At 43.4% G+C, this 20701-nt stretch overlaps 1 long non-coding RNA gene across 1 annotated transcript; it reads right to left on the bottom strand.

Moving 5' to 3' along the window:
• Positions 1-4189: 4189 nt before the first annotated feature.
• On the bottom strand, positions 4190-14978 carry LOC125181950 (uncharacterized). Its single transcript, XR_010824879.1, has 3 exons — positions 12147-14978; positions 10575-10621; positions 4190-9627 (listed from the first exon to the last, which is right to left on the bottom strand). It is a non-coding gene; the product is annotated as an uncharacterized lncRNA (long non-coding RNA).
• Positions 14979-20701: the final 5723 nt, after the last annotated feature.

Here is a 20701-nt window from a genome sequence, read left to right as displayed (position 1 = left end):
GCAGATATTTACAAGCCGAACTACCTTGCTGAGGCCCTTTTAGGTCCCAGAAATAGAAAGAACCTTGCCAGAGGTAGATGCATGCATGAAATGAGATAGCATATTGTACATCTGATAAAGCTTCCTTGACTTAGCTGTCTGAAAATCATTACCTGTGTCTATTTCTGTAACGCATATCGATCAAAAAAGTGCATGCTTCTTACCAGCTCTTGAAAAACAAAGTTTTAGGCAGATATGATCTGAACTGACATGTCTACCAAAATGGTGATGTGCAACAAGAAAGCAAAGGAAAAAAAACTCCCTGAAATGATCCCTCTTAAAACAGAATAAACAGCACATGGCACCAAATCTCTAGAACTACTTTTAGGATTAGAAGTACAATTTGTCTAATGACCTTTATAAAAAAGAAGTGGAAAAAAAAAAAAAAAAGAAAAAGAAAAAAAAAGACTTCTAGGCATACAGCTGAAATGTGCTCTTCATTATGACGGGATTAAGTCTGAACAAATCCACTGACTCCAGTGGTGTTACTTCAGCTTTACACCGCTGCACCCAGAGCTCCCTCAGCCTCAGCAGAGCTGCAGCAGGTTTCCTTTGCTGTCTCAGATCGAGATCCAAACACAAATCTCAGGTTTCATTTGGCTGGGAAGGAGGAAGTTTTATTTTTCAAGTCTACCGTGGGTTGGCAGTGGTAGTTTTTCGAAAGGCTGTTGGTATTCGTACCCATCTCAGATCCACTGAAAACAATGGCTTTAGCATGGGAAGGACCAGATCTGTTGCTAATTTGTTTTATGGGAGGCCTTTTAGCAGAAAATTTTGATCTGGAACTCAGTAAGAATCAGAAAAAGAAGAGCAAGTGATGTCGGGGGATTTGAGATCAGAGGTTTTGCTTCTGACACATTCTTGCTTATTGATAACACGGAGATTCCCCTTCGGCATTACAAGATCAAATGCAAAAGCTGCCATCCCCCTGCAAGGTGCTTGGCACTTCCAGCTCCTTTTACAAGTGGTAGGGAGACGGCAGCTTGCAGGATCAGGCTGTGCAGGTGCCAGGGAAGGCTGACAGCCCCTTCCAGCCACCGCACAAGGAGGAGAGGTCCTCGGTGACACCAGAAACACTCCCAAAGCCTAAGCACAGGCAGGCTGGTGTCAGGTCACTGGCGTAGGGATGCCTCACCAGACAGTTGGGATTTTAACAGGCTAGATATTGTCCCAGCGCTTGGTATTCATTGATAATAATAGAGATGATATGTACTTAATAGATTTGCTGTTTAGGCAGATGATTCATGTTAAGCCATAGGCATTTGGTGGCAAACATCATTAGTTCCAATTGTGTGAGAGAAAGGCCCGGGAAGAGGAGGCACAATCTGGCCTCTCTCGCAAACAGCTGTGTTTTTAAATCACCATTCTCGGGTTGTTTCCTGTAGTTGTTGGTATATACTGTACACTGAAAATTAGGCCTCAAAAACACTTATTAAAAATTTATACAGCTTATGACAGGCTCTTTCAGAAACATAACCCTTAACTAATTCATGTTCACTTACCCTGCAGTTTTCTATTTATAATACTTTACAATTTCTGTGTATTTGTATTATAAATTATTCAATGACATCAAGGTTTTTATTTTGATGAGAGAATTTTTGATGAATTTGACAGAGTAATTACTTCAAATCCTGTTCTGGATCGCTATGAAAATATTTAATTTTATTTACTTCAATAAATAATTAAAATGTGAGAGTAGCAAGCGTACTCGCAGTGCCTTATAGCCTGTGACTTCTGTTTGCTTCTCCCTAATTAAAATAGCAATGTTTATGTGTGTACTGATTTAAAATAATAATAAATTACCAGCTGGGGAGGGACATCTAAAGGAGGAAGAAAAAGACTCTTGTAGCAGCAAGCGCAGTCTTAAGGATAGGAAGAAATTATTCTGGAGAAATAGGAAGTTAGCGATCCCCCGGTGCTGTTAGAAGGAGGCACTCCGGATAGAATCTCTGCAAGGTTCATGTTACCCAAATGAAGATTATTCCTTTTGTGGATTTAAAGTTTAAGAACAGGCAGCTTTTCTAGATGCTCCCAGACTGATTCAGCAAATATTTTAAGCATGTGCTTAACTTGAACCTGTGAGCAGTTCCACAGATTTCAAGAACACTCACATTCAAATTTCAATTACAGTATTTACTGAAGTGTTGTTCTGGCAGCAGCCTAGATCATCTGCTAAATCAAAGATTAAAATTTCACATTGTGATTTGTGCTACACTGTCTCTTAACTCTCCGTGATGTAATCCAAAACAAATATTCTTTGTCCCATTGCAGAAAACTCAGGTCGCAATGGTCAATGGTTTGTAGGCTGCGGTCCTCTAATTCCTCCAAAGGATTTCCATAGGGTCAAGTCTGTTTCTAAGTCTCATATGCAGTTTTAGGGCTCAAAGGCAGCAAAACAGTATGTATAAGAAAGGCAGACAGAAAGGCAGAAAGGCAGACAGGCAGGCAGGCAGGCAGGCAGGCAGAAGGAAGGAAGGAAAGGAAGGAAGGAAGGAAGGAAGGAAGGAAGGAAGGAAGGAAGGAAGGAAGGAAGGAAGAAAAAGAAAAAAGCTTGAATCCTCAGAACCTCTCAGTTGTTTCATAGGTCACAAACAGGCACATATTAAAAGTTTTTAATTACATTGAAGCCATCAAGCATGCAAGTGCATAGTCATTATCATATAATAACAGGTTAATTACCTCATTAGTTGTCTTTTTTGACATTAAAGCTTGCTCATTATTGCCACGTACAATGGTGGTCTGGTTACCCACAGGCTGGTAATTGAGAAAAATTGACATTTCTTGACGAAAACTGTTTGTATTTCACAGGAATGGAGTGAAGGGGGGACGGGACATAGGTTAAACAGCTGCAAGCAAAAGTAGAAATATTTTCCTTTTTTTTTTTTTTTTCAATTTTTAGTATTTGCATGGCTGAAAGAGGTAAGTACAGCTGATCCTAGCTGGCAGTTAGGGACAGAGCTTTTTGGTCGCAGGTAAGAATTCGGTCCCAGCCATCAAACCATGGGTGAAAATCAGTGCCATCTGTTGGCAGGTCGCTGGGCTGTCCGCAGAACACACAGGCGATGTGTCGGACTGATTCCCCCTGGACAGGCATTCATACCTCCCCCACCACACTGACAGATCTGAAACAAATCGGCGTGCTGGGTGGCAGCATCGGGGGAGAGGACGCAACCTGAATAATCACAAGGCTGCTGAACGCAACAGCAAAGACTTTCGGACCTACCAAATAGAATAACCCTAGTTATCCTATAACCCCAGCGGGCTCCATCTGTGTAACCCAGACACAAACTGCACCCCTCCTTCACCCCCAAGTGCCTTTCAGTGACACAGTTTGGGCAACAAGGGAGGAGTTTTTAACCCCAAGCATGGGACGTGAGATGCTGCAAAGGGCTGCAGCTGCAGTGCCATTCCACTGGAGCTCGTGCCCAGCTCCCCTACAGATCGGCCGCTCTCCCTGTCCCTCCCAGCACTGATACACACACACATAGACACACGCACACACATAGACAGACGTACACACACACCCCTATAGACACACACACCCACACACCGGGATTTCATCGTGAGCTCCGATGTGACTACAAGTCACAGCCGGTAATAAATCCTCACTGCTGGTATCCGGCTGGATTGCCTGGCGGTGGGTTAATCCAATAGCGAACCCTAATAACACGACTTTCAGCTTGCTGTAAAAGCAATTCCTGTGCAATGTGCCATATTTCTGTGGCAGTGCCTCACGTCGCAGCGGGTAACGTGTTCTGTCACAGGCTGTTGTAAACACTCGGGCTGCTTGGCGTGCACCGTGCGCAATTCATCTGAGCGGAGACCTAAAATCTTACACCTGACTGTTTCACTCACTATCAAGCCTAAATAAAGCCTCAACGGCAGAAGCAAGCAGGGAACACAAACCAGTTGTGACTGGTGCTCGCAGCCGAACACTTAGGAGCAGAAGGCACGGGGCTGGGGTTTTGCTTTTTGTGGTGCCACTGGAAGTAGCAGCAGAAGGGGAGGTCTGGCCTAGGAGAGGGGCTGACTGCTGGCCGAGCAATTGCAGGGGATGGGAGAGGAGGAATCAGAGGTCGTCCTTGCTGTGACTAAAATCCCAGCATTTACTTGGCTATGGGTTCATGCGTAACGAGGTTTGGAGCTGAAGGAGGTCTGGTAGCTAAAAGGAGCACGGAGAGCCTCTCCACCCGGCTATTCCTGGCTACTATCGATTTGTTCGTAACCTCAGGAGAGTCTTGTCGGGGCCAAAATGTTCTCACGTTGGAAGCCAAAAGTTCATTTAAGATAATGCAGCTGTTAAATAAGCATCTTCATTTTCAGAGGGGATAATATCAAAGAATGGAAGGAGAACGCGATACAATGCGCCTTTTCTGTTAATGTTTTACTTGCATTCATTCAAAGACATGAGTCTATAGGACGCCAAACGTCGTGTCATGTAAAACAGTGTTTGGCATCTGGTTTTCCCTTCATCTTTCTCCTTTTCTATTCTTTTATTTTATTTCTAGTGTGTGCAGCTAACACTGAAGATTTTATTTTTTCTTTTTAATGGAGCGATTGTTATTGACTAGCGAGTGCCTGTGTTCACGGGGTAGGAAAATAACCCAATAAAATCTGCTGAACCTAAAAATAAAGAACCCAAAACAACAACAGGAGCTCTCTGTATCATGTGCACCTGGAAAAAAGGAGTGCTGTAATTTGTGCAGTCTACTGCGCATTAGGAAATACGATACTGTGGTGGGCCTGTCTGTATCCCGCTAGCCAAGGGACCCGGGGCAAGCTGCCTACTTGTCCCACCACTGCTCTGGGCTATCCTACACGAGGGATGCAATGCATGGATGGGAGAGCTCATTCACAGATTTTCAAGTTCCCTGGGAGCAACTTGCAGTAAGAATTAGCCAGAGCTTGAAGACTTGCATTGAAAGCTTAAAAAAAAATTAAAACTTGAAAATCACAGGTTCAATAAATGCTCCTCAATATCAAGCCCTGTGTAGGATGTTCCAAAACCCATACCAATAAAACCCCGCCTGCAACAATCCCAAGAACTAATTCACATTTGCAATTGCTCAGCACTGCATTTAAGCATCTCCCCTCCTCTGCTGGTCCACTAGGACTATTTACAAATCATTAAATGTTGACTGCAAAGGAAGCAGATGCCACCCTACTTCAACCCAAGGCCTTGGTGTTCTTCCTTTGAGAAGGAGGGCATTAACTACACCAGGGCACAAACACCAATGGAGTTCTACCACCGAAACAATAAAGCAAATTTTAAATTGTGTAAAAAAGGGGAGGAAAAATCCTTCCTCCAGAAACGTCTTGGGTGGGAAGTGGCATCAGTCATGCCACAAGGACAGGAGGGGCAAGCAGACTTTATTGGAAAATAAAGATGTGAATAAATCTACTCTGATATAAAATGCCTCTTTTGGATTTAATTAAGAGTCACCTTTTTAGGTGACCAGAAATGAAACTTCTCTTTTAAGGGCACCGCTTTGTATCTGACTTTTCACACAGAAAAGCATATGGCAAAAAAAGCAGGAAGTGGGGATTAAGGTACATTTTAACGGGCGGCATGTTCAGCCAGATGGCCTCTTCCCTGCTCCTCAACTTCTGTATGCTTTTTCCCCCCTCCAGAGTTATTTTGATTGGATTCCTTCCCCCAAATAAAAATAAAACCTCCATAATTTATGCTATTTTAATGCATACTCCTCAGTTCACCTCACCCCATTCCCCATGTACAGGCTCTTTAAACACAAGTCATGTTGTAAAGAGAAGCAAGATCCTTCCTGGGTGCGGCACAACTCCCAGCTGCCCAGCCCTGGAGTCCGAAAAAAGTCCGAAGCAAGGTACAAATCTGGAAGGATTTTTTCTCCTGGCTGCTCCTTGCCTGTTTTCCTCACTCTGCCATTGAAACTGCCTGTCTGTGCACCAGTAAGGGTCCCTGGGGCTGCAGAGCTGTCCCAAAAGTTTCTCCTGCATTCTCAAAAAGCTGGGCAGAACCAAGAATTCCCATGCCTAAGCCAACACTGATGGCACCAGTAAGTGATCAGGAAAAGAAAGACAAGAAAAAAGAAGCCATTGTCTGTTGAAAGAGGAGGAAGACAATGGCAATTAGATCGGTTTGGATGCTCTTAAAAAAGCACAGCTAGAGAAGAACCACAGTTCAAAGGCATTCCTATGATGGCATTCCCATGTCAGGGCACTTAAAAATTGTCCACTGTTCCTTTTTAAAACCAAAAACTAAGCGGGGAATAGAAAGTCCTCCAGAACTGCATTAACAGAGGTGAAACTAATTGTCAACAGAGATTAACGGAAAAAACTTGGGAAGAGAGAAAAGAAGAGCACAGGTTTGGTGCTTCGGTTTGGAGAGTCTAGGCACAGCAAAGAAGGAATCAGAGAAATGCCCACATCCGCTCGTGTATATATAACAGCAGTCGTTACCTATACCTATGCCTGTGTACACACACGCACGCACACATATATATACATGAAAAAAATATAAAGCAAGCAAGCAATCCCGTTTTAAGAGAAATACACTATTTTTATGGCGTACAGAAAACAGTAATGATGATTACACTTCCTCAGTGGAAGCCTTCATGAATACAATGTAAATTGCATGACACGAATGCGAGAATAAGGCTTCACAATCCTGACAAATAGCGACTGGAGAGGTTTGGATGAAACATGGAGGAGGGAGCAGTGGGGAACTTCCCATGGCTGGAGCTGGACAGTGTGTAATGAGCAAAATTCATTATCTTAAACTTTTGGCTATGATGTGTAATTGTTAACCTCTGCCGTTAGTTCAAGGCTCCTTTCAGTAAAATATATGGGTTGCCATCAAAGCTGATTTGGATTAGGAGGCAAGCATGTGCCCTCACTTTTAGGTTATATTAATACACCAAAATCAATAACATGCCATAGCTTTCAGAAGTAGTAATAAAACACCCTAAAATATTCCCAGAATACTTCTATAAATTATTTGCTCAATGTACTTATGTTAAAAAGGTTGTCAGTTACAGTGCTCTGAAAGACTCCAAAATTACAAGTCATCGTATTTGTATTTGATAAACCCCCTGCTGTTTTGGGTCAGAGAGGGCTCCAGAACGGGGAGAAAAAATCATTATTTTCCCTAATAAATAAATTACTTGCCTGTATTTCATGTATCACTAAAGCCTGCTGGTATTGAGGACTTAAATAATAAATAGCAAAATAGCTCCATTCATTTATTAATAATAATGCATCTTTTCTTCCTCTTACCATATTTGCGGGCAATGGATTGAACGGTAGGCAGGTGGAAGGACAAATAGTTGGGCCACTGGGAACATTTAAAACTTTCCAGTGTAAGGTGAACATGTCAGCACCGACAGCCTTTTAGCTTTGCCAGTGGTGTGGTGCCAGGGCTCTCTACTGTCTGTGCCTTTGGGCTACAAGAGTGTAAAACACCTCGGAAACCTCATTAGCTAATGGACTTCTCACATGTGGGTATTTCTCAAATAGAAACCCATTTTCGATTAGTCATCACGATACCTGTTCAGTCCTGCTCCATGTAGGTACCTCGCTGCCCTCAGCAGGTTTAATGCTCGTAACACTTAAGCAGGGCAGCCCCGTCCCTCTCCGCATGGGTGGAAACAGACGTTGGGCAAGAAAGTGGCAGCAAGCAAGGGGCTGATCCAGATACACGGCTCTTTTATAGTCAGCTAACCAGAGATTTGTTTTATTTGTGACTGTTCTCAGCATAAATTGTTCATTTCCTTTCTGATCCAGCCTACAACTACATCTACCTGATGATTTTTAACAGCCATTCCCTTTCATGGCTCTTTGATTTAAAGAAAAATAAAACATGAGCAGTTGGCCAGAGAGGTGCAGGTTTCTCAAGCTCTGAAACCTCCAGAAAAATACCTCCCTCTTGTAGGCAGGGTACTGCAGCTGACTGCCCATGCAAGTAGTGGCTCCAATATTTATTGTCTTTTGGTCCTAGGGACAAAAGTCCTTAACGCCACCAGCAGCCCAGCCTCTGGGTGGAAGGAGAGGTGGGTGAGCATGGCTTTCTGTGGCATGCCTTAATCCAGCACCTCCCACGGAGAGTTACGAGAACACACACACACACAGATGACCACTTCCACCACCTCTTTTTTTCCAGAAGAAGAAAGAGAGCTGGAACCTCAGTGTTTGTGTAGGTCATGGCATCAGCGTGTCTGGTAAATGAACACCTTTCTTCACCCGTGTTGTGCAGATGGGATGTAAGGAGCCTCATGCTAACCAGAAAGCCACCTCTGCCCCTTACCTGGAGGGCTAATCTTTTTCACCAGTCAGGAGGAAAGCACTTTGCATTCTCAGTCCCTCTCAAGCAACCCAAACTCATTCTTGACAAAATAAAAAGCCAAGAAAAGAGAAAAATAACCTTGTATCCTACCACACGTATCAGACAGGCTTACAAGAGATGGTGCCAAAAGCTGGCAGCTCCCAGCCTCGGGTAGGAGGGGCTGTCAGCATTTCAGCTCACCACCATTAAACAGAGTGAGTATGGTGGCACTCAGTCAGGGTGCAGAGTCTTCAAGAGCATGCCCTGCTACCCTCCAAAGGAATTTAATCACGCAGCCAGCTACAGGAACTTCACTTCCAACTACCTACAGAGTGCAGGTTCATTTTTAAAGCAGACTGTTTCTTACAGCCTTACCCACTGTGAAGTGCTGTTATGTTTTTCTACGGGATTTAGCTACAGGGCAGAGGACTTCAAGCATCTAAAAATACAGATGAGAGATCTGGCATGATACTCCTGACCCAGCCTAATAGGACCCTTGCTAGCTCAATGGGTTGGGTCACATCCTACCTCTTGTTTCCTCGTGCCCAGAGTGCCACTGGCTCTTTTCTGACCTAGGTAAATTGTTTCTTTTCTTCTGGCTATTCCTTAAGCTACCCTAGGCACCAAGCAAGGAAAGTAAACACATGGCAAAGGCACAATAGGCAGAATGGACTTGATCTTTGTTTAAAGCACGGGGTCAGCTCCTTGCTGTGAGCAGATTTTCCTCTTTGGAAACAGGTTCATGTTTATGTTTCAAGTTCCAGCAACATGCTCTGGATTTTCAACATGTGCAGCACATCTGCTCCAGCCCAGATTTATGAACAAATCTGCATATAATTGTGCTGGGCTAGGGTGTTGTTGTTGTTGTATTCCCCCCCCCACACCCACCCTTTAAATAAAATGGCTTTGTCCAGGGCTGTATAAACCCCTGATTCCAAGCCATATAATTTTATGGACAGGGAAAAAAAAAAAAAAAGTTCTTTTGTATTGCACCTGAGCTCATTAAAACCCCCAAATTCCATAATTTTACACTACCATGTGCTGCATATCGTATTTAGTACCTAGCAGAGTAATTGCTTACAGTCCTCAGAGCGAGTGCACATAAGGTGGAGAAATGATGGAACAGGTGGGAGAGCCGCCCCGTGCTTGGTAATCGCAGGTTTACGCTCCTGCACAGCTGATGTCGAGCCGTGTGGATGAACAGTTGAAAAGCCTGGATTACGGCCTTTTGTTAGCCCTGTAATGGATGCCAAGTCCCGGATGTCAGTTTCCAGTGAACACAATGGCTTCTGTAACGGACCAGATAAAACAAATAAGCGCGTGGGACGCAGAATGGGAAAAGGGAGAAGCCAGGAATAAGCAGGTCAAGGTGAAAGATCCAAGATGCCAGAGGAACCGGCAACTTAAACAAGTTAACCAGATATCCCAAGGGAAAATAACCCTGGAAAATTTGAGAGAAAGTGAGCAGCCCAAGAACGCTTCTGTGGCAACATTCAAGGTTTCCTAACTTGGTCTGGAACAAACCCAAAAACTTTTATGCATCCTCGCAAAGGGAATGATGTCAAAACAGCTGTTTCTAAATCAAAACGAGTTTTCACACTCCCCATCTCTGGGAGCAAAGATATTGAGGCTGGCTTTGCCACCATACATTGAATGCAGGAGGATCTTCTGGAGTGGGAAGGGGAGAGGAAGGTGTGAGCGTATTTATAGCATGGTCACAATAAGCTCTATTTTGGGTACATGCTCTTTGGAGACTAAATTCTCCTCGACTGACATTAAATGCTTGCTCAAGTGCTGAGTTAGGATCCAGTTGCAAATGTCTCTGCGTTCAGTGCTCCTACAGGGCACGTACTAGAGATGTTTATCTATCCATATACTGTAGTTGTTGGACTACTCAGCCCAACAGCTCAGGTTGGATTTAGGCAGCCTGTATGAGAGGTTTTTAAAAGCTATCCATGCACGACTTGCTCAAGGACAGAGGGACGTGGTAGCAGAACAACTGAACTTAGCCAAGGCTCCAAAGTCCCATTAAAGTGCCTTAACCACTAGGCTTGTATCAGAGCTACTGATAATTTCTTGGTAATTTCCTTGTGCCTGGCACAACTGTGAGTGTGCTCTGCTTGAGATTCTCCAATGTCTTATCTGCAGCCTTTCAGTTAGTTAAGGTTAGAAAGCCAGAAGGACAGAGACCTGTGTTCACAAAAAAAGCCCTGTGAACAGGGGCGTAGATACATACCTACATAGACAGTGGGTCCATGCCAACTTTTTTACTAGTTTGGTTTCCTATGGAAGCAAAAAAAAAAAAAAAAAATCTCTTGAATTCACTGAAAGGAACAAGGAGGTTTTGCAATGGCCAGAGAAGTCTAATATTTTGGTAACAGCAAAGCAGAAATACACAAAAATTGCACATATCTGTGCTCAGTCCTAAATGGTGGGAAAGGTGGAAGGCTTTAACCTCGGCATTAGGAAACTTTTGACATTTAGAGTTTCAGAAATCTCTTAGCAAGGAACAACTTGTTTCCTTTTTTTTTTTTTTTTTTAACTGGAGTCCCTCCTTATTTAAAACATATAATAAATGCGAACAGTCATCAGTCTGTAAATACTGGTTTTAAGTTCACTAGAGCTTTGTCGAGATATTCCTTCTAGGTAACAAGTCTGTGGCTCATTAGTCTCTCATTAGCAAGATAGAAATAAAGATAAAAAAAAAAAAAAAAAAAGAAAAAAAAAAACTCTCCAAAGATATTGTTGTAGTCTAATTGCCTGCAAGGAATTCTTAATAATGTTTACTAATGCCTTTTCAGCATTGCCAATTTTGTAATGTTCCAGATGTGACGTTGCTGTTCCCTGCTGTGATATTACCAAGTCTGCTAAGGCACCTACAGTACGAAGTTTGGAAAGAGTTTAGCCCCATCTTATGTCACTGACACGAAACAACATCCACTGGAGATTTCCAGCCTCGCATTTGTACTTTCAAAAAAAATAATCTGAACAAAACCTGTCTGATCCACTGTTTACACAGAACTAAGTAAATTCAATCACAACACGCACTGGCTGGAGCCAACAGCCCTACAATGGACGTTAGCAGCACTTTCAGTTACACAAAGTTCAGCAACATTTGCTTTCCTTTTTTTGATTTTTAATATATTATTTCAGACTCTGTGACATAAATTGGTTTCTTATTTGTAGAGAAATATCTGTTGCTTGGGATATGATTTTACGTTGCAAGCAGCATTTGGAATAAAAAGCAAGCAGACATTAGCAAAGATCTGTAAGCAAGTCTCCGTGCACCACCATCGTGGTATGCTCCTGCTTTACAGCCGGGCTAAGGGAACAAAGCAGGCAGCAGGCATGCAGCTTTTGAAACAACAGAGCTTTTTCCACTAATTGCTCCGAAGTTTTTGGTATTCTGGGAAGAAGTCGGCTCTCCCTGAGTCAGATTTGTATGTCATTACGGAATATATAAACAAACAGGTCTGTTTGGCCAATTTTACTGAGAAAAAGAAAAAAAAAGTTTGAGAGATCATCATATCTTTGTCATTTTTCCTGTCTGACAATTTGTGTACCTGCTGGCAAACTTCAGCCAAACTGGAAAGGGGGTGATATTTCCATGATACAAAATTCCTGGAAAGAACTAGGTAAATAAAAGAGCCAGTACTAGTGTTCCCAGGAAGAAAAATCCTGTGGTGTGAGCACTGTGTCCATATTAGATGAGGAAGCTTTGTATGGGAAAGAAATCGCAAGAATACCCTGACCACAGGGAAAGCTTCTGTCGGAGGTGGAAACACAGCTTCAGGTCAGGGACTCCCACCTGGGTAGCAGAATCAGCTCGAGCTGAAACAGTCTTCATGACCACATCCTAAAGCATGATCTCAGGATCAAATAAAAGGCTGGATTTGTACGGTGAGGGAGAGAGGAGGAGTCACATCATGGATCCACGACACCAAAAACTAAATGATCACAAGAGCAATTTGCTTTCCGAGTAGCCATCCAATCTGTTCATACAGAAAGCTTGTTCAGAAAAATATATAGGGGTTTTGCGACTCTGGCTCATCACTTAATGACTGCGAAGCTCATTTCTTTTTCTTAAATGTATCCCCTGCTCCTGAAATGACGGCTCTGTCAATTACTGCTATGGAGTTCCTCGTGCCTGTCAGGACTGGGTTAATGCTGTCCCTGGAGGCACTCTGCTCGCTTCCCAGATCCAGAGGAGGACACGCTGCAGTCTGGCCACCTTGGCTCATGCTGTTAAAAAGCTCTTGCTTCCAACTCTGAAGGTCCCCAGTTCATTTTCCCAGTATATCAGCCAAGACGGTGGTCCTCACATTTGCACTCTTCTAATAGTTCCAAGCTTACATCACATTCCCCTTTATTTACTCTTTTTCCAAGTTATATATATATCCTTAGCCTTAATCACTGTTCAGCCAAGGTTTCTTCAAGCAGACCCAAATCCAGCGATCACTGGAGCCAATGGCAGTCTTTCGACTGACTCCAGCGGACTCGGGATCATAAAGTCCTGAACCCACAAACATCTGCAAGATCTGGAGGCGTTCCAGCAGGGATTCAGATTGGACATCGGCCACTCAGGCCCATCTTAATTCGTAAATCAACATACCCAACTGACTTTCTCTTCTCTGGATCCCTTCCAGTTTGTTAATACGTTTCTGTTAACGAGGTGCTTAGAACTAAGCACAATATCCCCAGCGCAGTCACATGAGAGCTGTTACATTCCTACTTCATAATGTTATGTCTCCACGTATCCTGGCCAAAATTGCACCGACTTCGCTAGCTACCATGTTTTGTTGCAGCCTCAAGCCCTCATCCCGTCACTCGCGCTCGCCAAGAGCCGTGCCTCGCTCCACAGGTAACTGCGGCAGTCAGCAGGACGCCTCGCACGGGGCTGGCAATGCCAGCGAGGAAAGCAGAAACCGAGCCCAGAGAAAGAATTCCTATCTAGATTTTTGAGCTGATAAACTCAGACAGCAGAATAATTGTAACAATGCCATCCTGCTGCTTTCCTAAGCAATAATCTATTTTCCTCATTGGAATAAATGACTTGGCCATCAGTCTCCCGGTTTATCCATTTGGGAACTGGATTATTGCTTCATAAACTGTGCAACGCGCTCCTATTACTGTTTAATTGCACTGGGCAGAGAAAGGGGGGAAAAAGATTTTGCAATTTCTAACGGAAATCTCCCAGAAGCACTCTCTTTCTGTGTTACTTTCCTCAATAGTTCAGTGAATTGCATTCCAGTCCAAAATTTTCCTCCGAACAAAGAGCATAGTTTGTCTTCACACACGTCTGCCAGGGCAGCTCCTCTTTCCAGCGCACCGCTCCTTTCCTGCAGCTGGACGCTCGGGTTCCTCACCCCTCCCGCTGTGAGATTACACCGTCTTCTAGGCAAACATTTTCTCTAAAATCTCAGCTATACGTTCAGGCCTGACTCTACAACGAGATTTCCTACCGCTATCAGCAGAAGCTCCCCTCAAACCTGTTTATTCTTTCCATCCTTTTTGTTTTGCTTGTTGCCTGCAAGCCCAACAGTGCAGCATCCTCTCCTGCCTCCAGCTTGTTTTCCAAGGCTAATCTCCATACTCTGACACAGCACTGAGGAGTCAAGTTGAGTTCAAGGAAGCTGTTTTGTTGTCTGAGAAAAGACTGCCAGCGAGAGAGATTCCTGGTTCTTAATTATCTAATGTTGACACTTGTTTCCCTTTAGGAAACTTTAGCAAATTTCTGTTAATATTTTTTTCTTTCTAATTTCAGAAGTTGATCGAAGTGTTTGCATCAGAATGTTTCTCAGGAAAAACACCTTTTCAGCAAACTTGGAAACATTTACTAGCCAAAACCTTCAATGGGGTTAGTGTTTTGTTCAGATTTTTCCCTGTGAAAACCTGACAGAGACAGAAAATGAACAAGGAGTTTCTTGGTGAACACATTTGGTTTTCAAATTCTGGCTTTGTAAGAAGTCTGAAAACTTTTACCAAAAGATACCTTTTTAAATTTTGATGACCATAAATTTTATAGGAAAGGTAAAACAAATAAAAACAAAGCTAGGAAACTCTTCTGGGCACTATGAAAAGAAATTGGTAGAATTGGTAGAAAGAAAAAAGCTTTTTCTTTTTTTTTTTTTTCCTGCAGGAAAAAGCCTAGGAACTCCCTAGCTTTACTGTATCCCAGACACAAGTCTGAGAAAGCTGCAAGCCAACTTCTCCCTTAAGCACTGCCATGTGTTCTCCCACACCGCTCCACCCATTTGTGCCAAAAACCTGTCCAATTACCTATCCTCTGGTAAACCATATCTTATCATTTACTCGTGCTTAGTGCTTACAGATTGTTCCCATTGCTTTCTATTTCTCAGGCAGCCAGCTGACCTTTCTGCTAAACTCTGCGCATCCCACTGCAGTAAGTTTTTTCCAAACCACATCTGCCTCGTTTGGCCAACTCATCCATCACCGCACCCTGGCACAAGGACCGTGAGCTCTCCAGGGCCGGACCTGCCTTCTACAGCAGCTGGCCAGGGAGCTGCTCTCTCTACGGGGCTGCAGACTTTAACTGGGATTCCCAGGTACTCTTGTAATACCAATAACAACCAAAAAATTGCCAACTAAACAGGGAGAGTCCGTGACAACAGAGAGCTTTAGCAGAGGAACTGGGGACAACTCCTCATTTTCAGAGCTGGCAGTGTCTTTCTGCATAATATGAAGCTGTTATCACAACGGAAGGGGAAATATTTGGCATCGGCAGTTGATTTTTGGCAGGCATTGATTTTAATGCACTGCTACACCTGGGAACACCTTGGTCCTTATTTATATATAACCTGGGGAATGAGGCCCCTCTGGAAGCAGGCACTGGGTGGGGAGGTGAACGGCTGAATTGCTGCTGTCTGTGCACAGCTTCTGCTGCTTTGGGGCGACAGCCCACGGCACATGCTATTACTGCGGGCATCTCCTTGTGTTTCAGCTCCCTGCAACACCAAAGCTCACTGGCAGGATGTGCAGCCTGCCAGGAAACGTGCTGCTGTTTTTAATGGGGGGTCAGAAAAGTGAGAGATGGGGAGAGCAGCAGGCTGGATTAAAGGCCGAGTCACCGGCCACGCTTTCCTCTATTGGCCAGCGAAAATCTGGCTGGAGATCTCCCACCGGACACTCTTCTCCTCTTGTCCTTTCTGGGACATGCACTCCAGCCTCGTGCACAACTTTGCAGTTTCCAAGGAGACCGCATGCTGCTCGCCCCACAGCGCCCCGCGGATGACCGTGTGACTTCACTCGGTCAGGGAGCCCATAAAACACTGCAGCCAAAACGATAGCGCTGCAGCTTGACTCATTGCGATATTAGTGAATCCTAAAGGACATATGAACCTAATGATGGGTTGTTCGGTTTGCTTTTTCATTAGTGCCGTTATGATGAGACCTAGACATGGTGTCACTGCTTGGAGACAGCCTAAAGAAAAAAAGAGCTGCGGAATCGCAGGCTTCAAAGAACCGATTCCAATAATCACGTTACTCCGATTCCTGAAGGAAGATAAATACGAGAAGCCAATTTCATAATTGTAACAGTACAAAAATACACTAAAAATTCAAAATTTATAACATCAAGTAAGTTCACACCAAGATCAAAGATTAAAAATTGGATACATTCCTGAAAGTATGAAATGCATCAGTTAGGTAGTGTGGCTCGGTGTCAGGAGATGGGAATCTGGTGCCTTGCTCAGTCGCAGACTTCCTGAAGGATGTTGGAAAGCTCCTACAGGACATAAAATGCATACGTTTCTTTGTAAGCCAATACTCATCTTCACCTGAAAATTAGGTTCTGCAAATAGCTTTCCAGATCCCAGTCCATAAAGGGATACCAACGTGTTAAATTCTGTTTAGGGACCAAAAAGAAATTAGATACCTGGGTTTCTCTGTGAGTGTAGCCCTCCTCCCTGTTTCTGTGACCTTAATTCCCCATGTCTTAAGTAGGAATAGTAGAGTTATTCTCACTGCAATGGGGTGAAAATAAAAACTTTAAATAATTATGAAACACCTATACTAATGTGGCAAAGACCTAGATAGTAGAATTGAGTGTTGGATAGTAGAATTGAGTGCTGGAGGAAGTCGTACTTCAGGACTGTACGAGGAGGAAGCAGCAATAACATACCTACAGCAGAACAGTTCACAGGTAACAGACCCCAGCTGATAAGGAGTGCTTTGCAATTGGCAGTACTCAGGTTTTTCATGACATTGGATCAGTTGTGACTATAGCAAGTAAAGGAGCAAATGATCCTACATACCGCAAGTAAAATCTACCACTGGTTAGAAATCAAACATTTCAACATTTCTGGTCAAAATATTTATAAAAAAAAAAAAAAGAGAGAGAGATGCAGTCTTTGTCCCATATGCCTACCCTCCCAAAGATTGCCCAAAATACCCCTGAAAAAAAATCCAAATGCTAAAGAAATGTTTGCGTATGTATGTTGATGGAAATCACGTCTTGTCTCTCAGACCCCATTAGCCAACTAGGAAGATAATGTCATTGGTTTTATGCAGCGGGAACCACTATTAAACAAAGAGACAGGGAATAGTTTTGTTTGTTTGGACAGTCTCTGACCAATAAAGGAAAGCTGAACATCCACATTCATTCACGTATGCTGCTCTCCTGCCATTCAGGTTATGTCTACACACATGGTTATAACAAACTTTGAGGTCATCTTGCACCTGTCTTGTGCAGATTGATCGTATTCCTCATTTCTGTAACATCTCCCAGCCTTTGTCAAAATCATTTATGTGGTGCTTCTTGGCTACAAAGCACGGCTCTTTTAGAAACAATTTTATGAACTATTTCTAGACATGCCTTTATGGATTACCTGCTATTGCCCAGCACACTTTGATGTATCGCAGCCCAGGAGATAAAATGGGAGGAGTAAGGGGCAGAAGTTTGGTAGAGTTCCTATGGATCTGCCTGACAGAAGTAGCCAGTAAGTGTATCTGGTTCCTAGAGTGATTTTGCAGTTGGTCTGAACTGTTAACGTAGGACTGGTGGTGTGTTGATTGTCTATATAAGCAAATATCATAATTTTGGGAATGGATGGGATTGCAAGAGGCAAGTCCCAAATGCTGGTGCTGCGTCAGAGCCATTTGCTTCTTAAGAGCTGTTCCTAGGTCTTGCGCAAGTACCAGCCCTAGATGAATACTTCTCCCACAAGTTCAGTCCTCCCTGACTTTTAGTCTAAAACATTACAAAATGTTGGTTATTGGACAACCACAACAACTCACAATGGGGAAACATCTGAGCAAAGAACGTCTACAACGATCACTTCAATACCCCTTAACTGTCCTAGTAAAGGAGGTGGTTACAATCGGATATTGAAGGAAAACTGTCTACTTCCAACTTAAATACACGTCAGAAGAGAAAATATGAAGTGAATCTCCTGCAATGACACAAAAACTAAACTGAAAAAAAGAACTCCAAAGTATTTTAATTTATTCCTTCTTTCTGAAAGAATCCACTTTAAAAGCCTGCATTCTACTTTAAAAGCAATGAAGAGGAAAATCCACTTCACTCTCCTGCCATTAAGGAAATGGTTAATAGGTTCGGCAAAAGGTGGCAGTATGAGTCCTGGGGAGATCTGTTTACTTTGCTAGGGACTGACACGAACCTCTCAATTTGTTGAATGAATTGTTTTTTGAAGATAAAATACTTTTCTTTCCACTCTTTTCAGTGTTGCTTCAGGAGTACAGATTACCCCCAAAATGTGCTGGATGCATCAGAAATTGCAGCCCCAGGAAAACAGCCCTTGATAGAGCAGATTTTCTCTCTTACTGTTAAGTTTCCCACGCTTCTCAGCCAGAATCTGCTGGCCACAGCTCAGAGCCTGACTCTCGCTGTGAAAGTACGGGAAGCTGGTTACAGACCCTGGATGTTTGAGCTGCAAGAGTTGGAGTGGGTGTAGAGGACAGGGACATGATGCAGAGCAGCCCTCTATAACAGCAGGTACTGTAAGGCCTCTAACCTCCTAGCACATTGGCTGCTTCACAACCTATAACGTGTTCTTCCCTGTAATGCCTATGTGAGGAGAGGAGATCCCAGAAATCTCACTGTTTAGGTGGGAAAAAAACAAAAGGTCACAATCGAGAACGCAGAATCCTGTGGTTTTCAAGTCCCAGACTCTTTTGCAAATCATCTCGCTCCTCCTCTTCCATCCACAAAAAAAAAAAAAAAAAAAAAAAAAAAAAAAATTTGCAATCCAAAGGCTTACATTCACGGGGCTCTTTGTCCATCGGTATCTTTCTGCTACGGCAACCAAAGGTGGAACACAGTATGCTGTGTTATATGTTTATTCATCCCACCCTGGATCTGGAATCAGTTATAACCTTGTGGAAGAAACAACATGTCTTTTAGGGCACTTACAGACATACCTGAGGCAGGCACAGAGACATGCTTGAGCGCCCGCCAGCCAGGTGCTCAGGGCGTGTGATCCTTGTCCCAGGCTCTCCTTCTCTTTCTAAGCCAGTGGTGCATGCACAGTTTTAAGTCTTGACTTCTCTACTTCTGAATTGCAACTCTGCCTATTCAGTGGAGCCTCATTAAATGTATTGATTAGCTAATCACTTGTAAATTAATTTGGGCATTCCTAATGTTATCTGCATTAGGCAGCGATATCTGGAGTTATCATGAGTCAGGGTCCCGCTGTGCACAGAAAACATACGACCCTATGAACGGCAGTACAATGGAACAAACACTGGCACATCTGCAGATGCAGTAGTGGATACCATTTTAACCTCACTTTTTTCTTAAATCTCTCACACTGCATTCAAAATAATCTCCCAAATCCCACTTCCTGTCCTGACCCCATGGCAAGAAAGAACACGGAAACCAGGAAAAGCAGGAAATTCCACTCAAATTCCAGCTGCAATCATTTCTGCGAACAAGAGGGACAAAATGCAGCAGAGATCATGGTGGATAAATGCCATGTACCCAGAGAGGCAGCTGGTAAGGAATAAGGTCGGGGATAGGGCGTGGGTCACACATGGAGGTAGAAGTAGACAGCCCTGACCCTTGCCTTACAGACTGTACATCAATATTAGTTAAGAATTGACTTTTATGTAAGACTAATGCTGGTAAAGGTGTCTGGATGAATTTCTCATTCTCAGTGACAGCTGGATATGACTTCACTCCCTGCTTTTAGTGGGAGGAGAGACTGGAATTCATTCAAAGGCTTTTTTAATCATTACTGTAGATCTCACTGTTATAGTTACCAGTAAGAATGCAACCCACATACACTTCTCAAACAAAGAAGAGGAAGTATCGCAGTTTTGTTTAACATCTTCATTGGGCCTCTCTTGGACCATGAAGCTGTCCTGAAAAAAAAACTTAGCTTTCCCCAAAAGCAGAAAAAGTAAGCCCAGGAGCTTGAAATCAGTGCCAGCAGAAGACGTGTATCTCCTGATCTCATTAGAAGCCTGATTTAACTCAGTGGATCGCTCTCTGATATTTTAAAATGAGACTTGCGAATATTTTACTTCTGTTGGTGAGGATGCTTGTGCAAGGCAGGCAAGAGAATTGCTTAACCCTTGAAAGAAGGTCTGCATAGGGGTTTAACATATTTTAAATGTGTCCCTTATTTAAGCCAACACATGGAACTGGTGCAAACTCAACACATAGGCAGGTCTGAGAGGAAAGAACCACCCTGACAACACTGGAGATGACAGAGGCCCTCTTTCCAACTTCTCCAAGGCTGTTCCTTTGCAAACTGAAGGTAATGGAATCACCATCACCTCACGTTCTAACAGGCTGCAGGAAAGCAACCTTTTCCATTTGGCTGGGGATGTTGCCAGGTCTTCTTCTGCCCTTTCCATTTCCCATCTTCCCAAGGGACCTTCCAAAACAATACAAAAAAAAAAAGGAGTCAACATCACTCTGACAAGTTGTCTCCTGCTACTATGCCAATAAAAATGATCTTCTTTGCACCACACTTCTCTGAACCTGACATCTGTCCTAAATCTCAAGTCATACATACTTTAACATGAGTCATCCTACAGACGTCCTTCTGCTAGTCTTAGAGTCATGTCAGAAAGAATCATTGACTTATTGTCAGCAGGTTCATCCTACCATGTTAATGGTGTCTGCAGAGCCCTCTTCTCTGATCTTGTTCTTATGTCCCCCAAAATGCTAGAAAACACTTGCTGTGCTCTAGGATGCCAGGAAAAAGGAGAAAATTGTCTATCCCATGCTGCTACTCTGCCTGGAGTATAAAGGGTAATTTGCCAGATTTTGGAGTACTCTACCCTGAGGCAGAGCAGATAAATATCTTCTCAGGAACCCATGCAGCCCCCAGCTGCCTGTATAGGTTATCTGGTTCTGGTAATGCTCTTGAGATTTTC

Source organism: Anser cygnoides, chromosome 14 (assembly GCF_040182565.1).
Source record: "Anser cygnoides isolate HZ-2024a breed goose chromosome 14, Taihu_goose_T2T_genome, whole genome shotgun sequence".
In the NCBI taxonomy this organism is placed as follows: domain Eukaryota; kingdom Metazoa; phylum Chordata; class Aves; order Anseriformes; family Anatidae; genus Anser; species Anser cygnoides.
This window is presented reverse-complemented; position numbering and strand designations above follow the sequence as displayed.